This window comes from Bos indicus, chromosome 1 (genome assembly GCF_029378745.1).
Source record: "Bos indicus isolate NIAB-ARS_2022 breed Sahiwal x Tharparkar chromosome 1, NIAB-ARS_B.indTharparkar_mat_pri_1.0, whole genome shotgun sequence".
Taxonomy (NCBI): Eukaryota; Metazoa; Chordata; class Mammalia; order Artiodactyla; family Bovidae; genus Bos; species Bos indicus.
In genome coordinates, this window is record NC_091760.1 from 104,384,716 (window position 1) to 104,393,647 (window position 8,932).

At 36.8% G+C, this 8,932-nt stretch overlaps 1 non-coding gene across 1 annotated transcript; it reads left to right on the top strand.

Annotated features, from left to right (window-relative positions):
- The first annotated feature begins 905 nt into the window (after window positions 1-905).
- Window positions 906-1,011, top strand: LOC139185290 (U6 spliceosomal RNA). Its single transcript, XR_011568907.1, has one exon. It is a non-coding gene; the product is annotated as a U6 spliceosomal RNA (small nuclear RNA).
- Window positions 1,012-8,932: the final 7,921 nt, after the last annotated feature.

Genomic DNA, 8,932 nt, shown 5'->3' on the forward strand with positions numbered 1-8,932 from the left:
AGGCTCCTCCATCCATGGGATTTCCATGCAAGAGTACTGGAGTGGGATGCCATTGCCTTTTCCCATATACCAGGATACTTCCAATTTATTCCCAAGTGTGCTTATAATTTATAAATTTTAGACAGTGATACTTAGTATTATTACTTTCAAAGGATTCCATTCAATTACTATTCTTTTTTTTTTTTTAATAACAAACTGTTTCTTGCTAAACAGGATAAGACTTACTTTCTTGTGAAAACAGATGAGCACATTAAAAGTAATATGGAAAAAAATAAAAATAATATGGATGGGAAAAATAATTACATGAAAATAATCATCAAACTCTAAAGTGGTAACATGAGTAAAAGTTATCTTACAACAGTGAATATTTCCAGGGATAAAGAAAGATATTTCATTAATAAATGAGTCAATTAATCAAGAAAATATAACAGTCCTAAATGTGTGTACATTTAAACATAGCTTTGAAACACATGAGCAAAACTGACACAAGGGAAATTAGGAACAGATAAATCCAAAATGACAGTTGGCGATTTTAATACCTCTTTTTAAATAACTGACAGAATAAGTAAGCATAATTACTTAGTAAATATAGAAGATTTAAAGAATATCAATTAGTTACTTTAACTGGTGTATGTAGATTACTATACCCAGCAAAGGTAGACTACACTCTGAAAGAGCACAAGGGGAATTTACTAAGCTAGAACATATACTGGCTGTAAAACAAGTCTCAACAAATTAAAATAGATTGAAACTATACAATGTGAATTTTCTCCCCAAAGAAAATTAATTATTTCTCAATAACAAAAAACAGTAATTAAAAATATTGGAAAACTCCATAAATATGTGTAAAGTAAACAAACTCTTCTAAACATGCCTATGTCAAAGAATTGACAAGTTAAATTAGAAGATATTTTGTGCTCTCTTTGGCACAAAATTGGAATGATACAGAGAAGATTATCATGGTCCCTGTGTAAGGATGAAAATGCTTTGATTACATTGTAATAAAATATTATATCAACCAAAGCAATACATGGATGAAACTCTTGCTTTTGCATTTTCACATTAAAAAATAAAAACATCAAAAATCCATTACCTAAGCTTATAGCTTAAGAGTTAAATTAAAATCCATTTACTTAGAATTAAGGACAGTATAAAGAATTTTAAAAATATATATATAAAACGGATTTTTTTCTTTTTAACCCTATATTTTTTAAAATTTATTTTTAATTGAACAATAATTGCTTTAAAGTATTGTGTTGGTTTCTGTCAAACATGAACATGAACCAGCCATAAGTATAATTATGTTCCCTCCCTCTTAAAATTACCTCCCACATCCCTCGCCATCCCACACTTCTAGGTCGATACAGAGCTTTGGTTAGAGTTCACCGAGTCATACAGCAAATTCCCATTGGCTATCTGTTTTATATATGATAATGTATGAAAAAAAAAAGTGAAAGTGAAGTCACTCAGTCGTGTCGAAATCTTTGCGACCCCATAGACGGTAGCCTACCAGGCTCCTCAGTCCATGGAATTTTCCAGGCAAGAGTATTGGATTGGGTTTCCATTTCCTTCTCCAGGGGATCTTCCTGGCCCAGGGATCAAACCCTGGTCTCCTGCATTGCATGCAGACGCTTTACTATCTGAGCCACCAGGGAAGCCCATGATAATGTATGCTTCCATGTTACTCTCTCCATTCGTCCCAGCCTCTCCTTCCCTTCCCAGCCTATGTCCATATGTCTCTTCTCTATGTCTGTGTCTCCACTGTTGCCCTGCAAATAATTTTATCAGTACCATCTTCCTAGATCCCATATATATGCATTAATATATGATATTTTTCTCTTTCTGACATACTTCTTTCTGTATACTAGGCTCTAGGTTCATCTACCTCATTAGAACTGACTTAAATGTGTTCAAAAAAGGAGCTATTTTCAAAAGCAACTGGTTCTTACAAATAAAACTGAAATTGATAAAATTTCATAATATTTAAGGAAAATAAAGAAAACACACATTTTCAATAAGAACAATGAAAAGAGGGACTATATTTTCCACCATAGACGATATAGCATTTTATTCTCATTGAAATAAACATTTACTCTTGATATCAGATTTGCCTTCCCTTCATGCAATGTTTCTATCATAACTATCTTCTGTGACTTTTTTAGAATGCCTTATCCATCATCATGCTATCCCACAAAGTACTGTTTCTGATCCAGTAACTCAATTCAATGTGCCATTCCCATGGAATTACTGGTCTAATCATGTTCCCTACCATTCTAAAATATCTGGCTTGACAGAATGGTGGGATAACCTTTTGATGTCTCAGTTATAGTTCCAGCTAGATCATAATCACGATGGTGTGATCACTCACATAGAACCAGATACCCTGGAATGTGGAGTCAAGTGGGCCTTAGAAGCATCACTATGAACAAAGCTAGTGGAGGTGATAGAAACCCAGGTGAGCTATTTCAATACCTAAAAGATAATGCTATGAAAGGGGTGCACTCAATATGCCAGCAAATTTGGAAAACTCCGCAGTGGCCACAGGGCTGGAAAAGTCAGCTTTCATTGCAATTCCAAACAAAGGCAATGCCAAAGAATGTTAAAAGTACCACACAATTGCACTTATCGCACATACTAGTAAAGTAGTGCTGAAAATTCTCCAAGCCAGGCTTCAACAGTGTGTGAACTGTGAACTTCCAGATGTTCAAGCTGGATTTAGAAAAGGCATATAAACCAGAGATCAAATTGCCAACATCTGTTGGATCATAGAAATAACAAGAGAATTCCAGAAAAACATTTATTTCTGCTTTATTGACTACACCAGATCCTTTGACTGTGTGGATCACAACAAACTGTGGAAAATTTTTAAAGAGATGGGAATACCAGACCACCTGACCTGCCCCTTGAGAAATCTGTATGCAGGTCAAGAAGCAGCAGTTAAAACAGGACATGGAACAACAGACTGGTTCAAGATGGGGAAAGGAGTATGTCAAGGCTGTAGATTGTCACCCTGCTTATTTAACTTATATGCAGAGTACATCATGAGAAATGCTGGACTGGGTGAAGCACAAACTGGAATCAACATTGCCAGGAGAGATATCAATAACCTCAGATATGCAGATGATACCATACTTATGGAAGAAAGTGAAGAAATAAAGACCCTCTTGACGAAAGTGAAAGAGGAGAGTTAAAAAGTTAGCTTAACACTCAACATTCAGAAAACTAAGAGCATGGCATTTAGTCCCATCACTTCATGGCAAATAGATGGGAAACAGTGGCTGACTTTATTTTCTTGGGCTCCAAAATCACTGCAGATGGTGACTGCAGCCATGAAATTAAAAGAGGCTTACTCCTTGGAAGGAAAGTTATGATCAACCTAGACAGCATATTAAAAAACAGAGACATTACTTTACCAACAAAGATCTGTGTAGTCAGTTATTATTTTTTTCCAGTAGTCATGTATGAATGTGAGAGTTGAACTATAAAGAAAGCTGAATGACGAAGAATTGATGGTTTTGAACCATGCCATTGGAGAAGACTCTTGAGAGTCCATTGGACAGCAAGGAGATCCAATCATTCAACCCTAAAGGAAATTGGTCCTGAATATTCATTGGAATGACTGATGCTGAAGCTGAAACTCCAATACTTTGGCCACATGATGCAAAGAACTGACTCATTTGAAAAGACCCTGATGCTGGGAAAGATTGAAGGTGGGAGGAGAAGGGGATGAAAGAGGATGACATAGTTGGATGGCATCACCGACTCAATGGACATGAGTTTGAGTAAACTCGGGAGTTGGTGATGGACAGGGAAGCCTGGAGTGCAGCAGTCTATGCGGTCACAAAGAGTTGGACACAATTGAGTGACTGAACTTGAACTTGAGATCATAATATCTTGCAGGGCTGAGGCAAGGTTCTCTAGAAGGTGTATGTACTTTGAATCAGCACCCAATATATGACACTTTTTCTCCTATAGCCAGGACTCAAGCGTTGAGGAATCATGAAGTGGAAATGGGAGTGGCACCACTCACTCTTAACCCTAGTGACCTTCCAGCAAAAATTTTGCTTCCCTGCCTATGATCTTATGCTCTGCTGGCCTAGCAGCCTCAGTCTCTAAGAGAGGAATACTTCTACAAGTAGACACAAAAATGATTTCATTAACTGAATTTAAGATTGTTGCCTGGTCACTGTGGATCCTTAATGCCTCTGAATCAACAAGCAAAGATGACAGCTACTGTGCTAGCTGGGGTGACTGATGAAGACTACCAAGGAGCAATTAAACTGCTACTGCACTATGGAGGTAAGGACATACAAGTGATCCTTCAGAGCCTCTCTTAATATTACTAAACTGCTACGGATTGACTATTTGTGTTCCCCTAAAATTCATGTTGAAGCTCCAATCTCTAATGTGATATTTGGAGGTGAGGCCTCATAACTAATTTTTTTTCTCTCTTTTTCCTATTAATAAGAATTTAATAACTAACAGATGTCCTCTACCAGAGCTATCATTGCTTGCTTGCTTGCTTGCTAAGTCTCTTCAGTTGTGTCCGACTCTGTGCAACCCCATAGACGGCAGCCCACCAGGCTCCCCCGTCCCTGGGATTCTCCAGGCAAGAACACTGGAGTGGGTTGCCATTTCCTTCTCCAATGCCTGAAAGTGAAAAGTGAACGTGAAGTCGCTCAGTTGTGACCGACTCTTAGCGACCACATGGACTGCAGCCCACCAGGCTTCTCCGTCCATGGGATTTTCCAGGCAAGATACATAATAACTATTCATTCATAGTTTACTCATTTTTGTGTTGCTAAGTTTGATTCTTGGATTTAGATTTTTTTCACAATTAGTCATAAGTGAGATTTTCCATTTTTATACTATGTTTGTCAAGAGGTTTCTTGAGAACAAGCTAGCTTCATAAAATTTAATGAAAAAAATTATTTAGATTTGGACAGCTGAAAATCTATAATAATCAGACATTTCCTGATTAATGGTATCATTTATTTTTAAAAATCCATATGTCTACTTGACAGTATGAAAGCCTATGATTCTAAGTGAGAAATTACATTTGTGTTCTACACATCTGCTGAACTCTCATTAAATTCATAACTTCATGTTAGGTAGTTAGAATAGGAAAAAGGAGTCCAAAATGGCGGTGGCTAAAAGACAAGGAAGGGAAAAGCCTGCTAAAATAGAACAAAGGAAGGACCGGATTGAGGACCTCAGGTAAAACAAACAGCATTCCTGGCTAGCCCAGTTTACATGGGGCAGACCCAGGGAAAGAGAAAAACATATAAAAAGAGGAGCCAAAAACTGGGCCAGGGGCCTTTCTTCTCTTCACGTCTTTTGGGTTGGCATGCCCTCACACCTCGAGGGTACATTTTCCTTTACTTTCTAAATAAAACTGGGCTGTAACATGGAACTGTAACACTGGTCCATCTGAGGGCTGTAATGCTGGTCCATTGCTTCAAATTTTTGTTACGATGAGACAGAACAGGAAATTACAAACTCCTCCAACACATCAAAACACAGGACACCCATGTGTGTTGAAATGTAAAATATTTAAAACATTATTTCTTGGTCACATGTCTGAGGTCACATCCTGTCCTTACATTGAAATAATTTTGATTCCTTACTTCATTCTCCATGTACTTAGTACTACTTTCCTAAATTTTTAGAGATTCATTTTTATAAACAAAATCAAGAGCAAGAATGAACATACTTAAACTAAAAAAACTATACAGAACAAGCATGTGGTTGCAGAGAAAGGTTCACACTGAGAAGGAGGTTCTGAAATATTTTTCAATTTCAGAAAAAAATTAACACATGTACCCCCCCCATTGACATTTGACATATTTTTTCAAAACATCACCTTATAAGCCTGATGTTGACATAACTCAAATTTTCTTGTTCTTATTTAAAATGCTAATAATATGGGAAAAATATTATAAAACTTTTCTATATAATCTTCAGTTAAAACAGTTCTATTATGCAATACTTAAATTCTATAATATCACCAAATTGAGAAAATCTTAACTGTGGAAAAGTGTCCACAGAAAAAATTGGGCTTCCCTGGTGGCTCAGACAGTAAAGAGTCTGCCTGCAGTGTGGGAGACCTGGGTTCAATTCCTGGGTTGGGAAGATCTTCTGGAGAAGGAAATAGGAACCCACTTTAGTACTGCCTAGAAAATCCCATGGATGGAAGAATCTGGCAGGCTACAGTCCGTAGGGTGATAAAGAGTTGGACATGACTGAGTGACTAACACTTTCACTTTCACACACACAGCATCACAAAAAATGAAGAAGAAAAGCTACTGGTACACACAGTGACATGAATTTATGCCAAAGCATTATCTTATGTCAAAGAGGCTGGACATATTTTTTTTTAATTCATTTATAAAATATTCCAGAAAAGGAAAAAAAAATCTATTGTTATAAAAAACAAATAAATGATAGCCTTGGAGACAGAGTAAGAGGGATGCCAGCCATAAGGTCCTGGAAGAAGTTTTACAGGAAATGGAAATAATCCATGCCTAATTGGGGCTATGTTTATAAGAATGAATGCATATGCTAAATCTCCTTAAAAAATACAAGTTAGTGCCTCATATAAATTATACTTCAATAAAATATTTTAGAAAAAGTCACAATCAGATATCAATAGTTTCATTCATCCTTAATGAAAAATCAAATTATAATTGTGTCTAGAGAAATAAGAGATTTGAGCAGAAATTTCAAACAGATGCTCTTGGGAGAAACACATTGAAAATAAGTTGAAAGTGTAACCCACTTGGACTATCTGAGGAGCAATATACAGCCCAGTTCTAAATGCACTTATGTATATAAAAGTGTATTTATTTGGTGACAGGTTGTGACTGCTTTAGTAGCAAGTGCAGCTGTGGTACTGGTGTACTTTATGAACCACACATTAATTTCTTTATACCTCCATGCCTTTGTCCTATAAATGATGGCTTTTTACAAATTATGATTATCCTTCTTTCATTAGAAATATAATGAAGACTTAAGAAATGTTTGTAAAAATTGGTAGAGGGAATTTAATCTAGGAATGTCAGGCTGAAACTTGTAACTCTTAAATATTCTTTCACAAACACACACACAAACATACACAAACATGAGCCCAGTAGCCTGTATTTGTTATAATTGGTTTATTATTGTCAAGACTATATAGCTATTTTCCAGGGATTGAACCTGGGTCTCCCGCACTGCAGGCAGATTCTTTACCGACTGAGCCACCAGGGAAGACTAGTAAATATATATTTGTTAATATAATTTAATAGGATTTTAAAGGACATTGAATTGATACCAGGTGAATATTTTCTTCATTATTGAATAATATCTTCTATTAAAGCTTCAGTATGTTTAATGTTAAAAAGAAAAAGACTATATAGCTATTTTCTATGGAACTTAGAACATGCTGTGTTAGATAATGGCTTGACTAGATATTTATATTTAGTCTGCTGTTGCTGCTCCTAAGTCGCTTCAGTCGTGTCCGACTCTGTGAGACCCCATAGATGGCAGCCCACCATGCTCCCCTATCCCTGGGATTCTCCAGGCAAGAACACTGGAGTGGGTTGCTGTTTCCTTCTCCAGTGCATTAAAGTGAAAAGTGAAAGTGAAGTTGCTCAGTCCTGTCCGACTCTTTGCGACCCCATGGACTGCAGCCTACCAGGCTCCTCCATCCATGGGATTTTCCAGGCAAGAGGGAGTGGCTTGCCATTGTCTTCTCCAATATTTAGTCTAGATTATGTCTTTTCAGACACTCCTGGCTATAGAGTTCACAGAAAATACAATAAACTAAAAAGCTGTTAAAGTGATTATATTATTTACAAGTTCAAAACTTACTAGTTGCACATTATATATTTTGCATATTTATATGTATAAATGCATATCTGTGTATGTGGTGTTTGTGTGTGTGTGTAGATATGGACAACATCTAAAAACCTATACTGGATTTTGCTTTAATGAATTCTTATTTATCATAATGCTTTCATGGGAATAGTGTAAAATGATAATAATTTTTACTGCAGTCAAACCTCTAAACCTATCATCTTATAAGAATGTAAGTTTAAAGCTGTGTTAGTCAGAGCATGATTAGGTACGTTCATATGCAGAACAGATGGGAATTTTGGAAATGTTGCTTTTGCTAAGTGTATGTGAGGGAAAGTACAGATGATTATTTTCTGTACATATCTCTGTGTGTATCTGTGTATGTGAGTGTATACTACAAGTTCTGAATAAAAGGTAAGTCAGTATGTCATAAAATACACAATGTATCATTTAGGGCTTCCCTGGTGTGCTGCAGTCCATGGGGTCACAAAGAGTCAGACACAAGTGAGCGCCTGAAATGAACTGAACTGGACTGGTGGCTCAAATGGTAGAGAATTTGCCTGCAATGAAGGAGACCTGGGTTCAACCCCTGGGTTTGGAAGATTCCCTTGAGAAAGGAAAGGTTACAGATCATTTAGTGCACTACTTAAACTCTGAATATGTGGTGTTTTTGGCACCCATACCAGTTGAAAGCTAAAGGATCCTTTCCTTGATTTCTATCTGTATTTGCTTCCAAAGCACATGGTAATTGACAGATATTTATAGTAGTGCTTTAAGAAATATGCATCCTGAACTAGCTCTGACTTGACTACAGACCTGGAACCTGTGTAGCTGGAACTTCAGAGCTTGACTACAGCAAGGAACCTGTGGAGATGGACCTGGAGGTGTCTGAAAGTGACTTTGCTTCATTGCCATGCTACCCATGGGGAGAAAGGAGAAGAAGGGGTTTGCACTCTCTTAGGTACAATTCATGCCTGTGCAAAGATATATGGAAGACTGCATGGCCCAGCTGCTCCTGGAAATTTCCACCCCCTCTTTTTTTTTTTATTTTTTTTGAGGAGATGTCTATCTCATGACATGTCTGTCTTTTAACCCT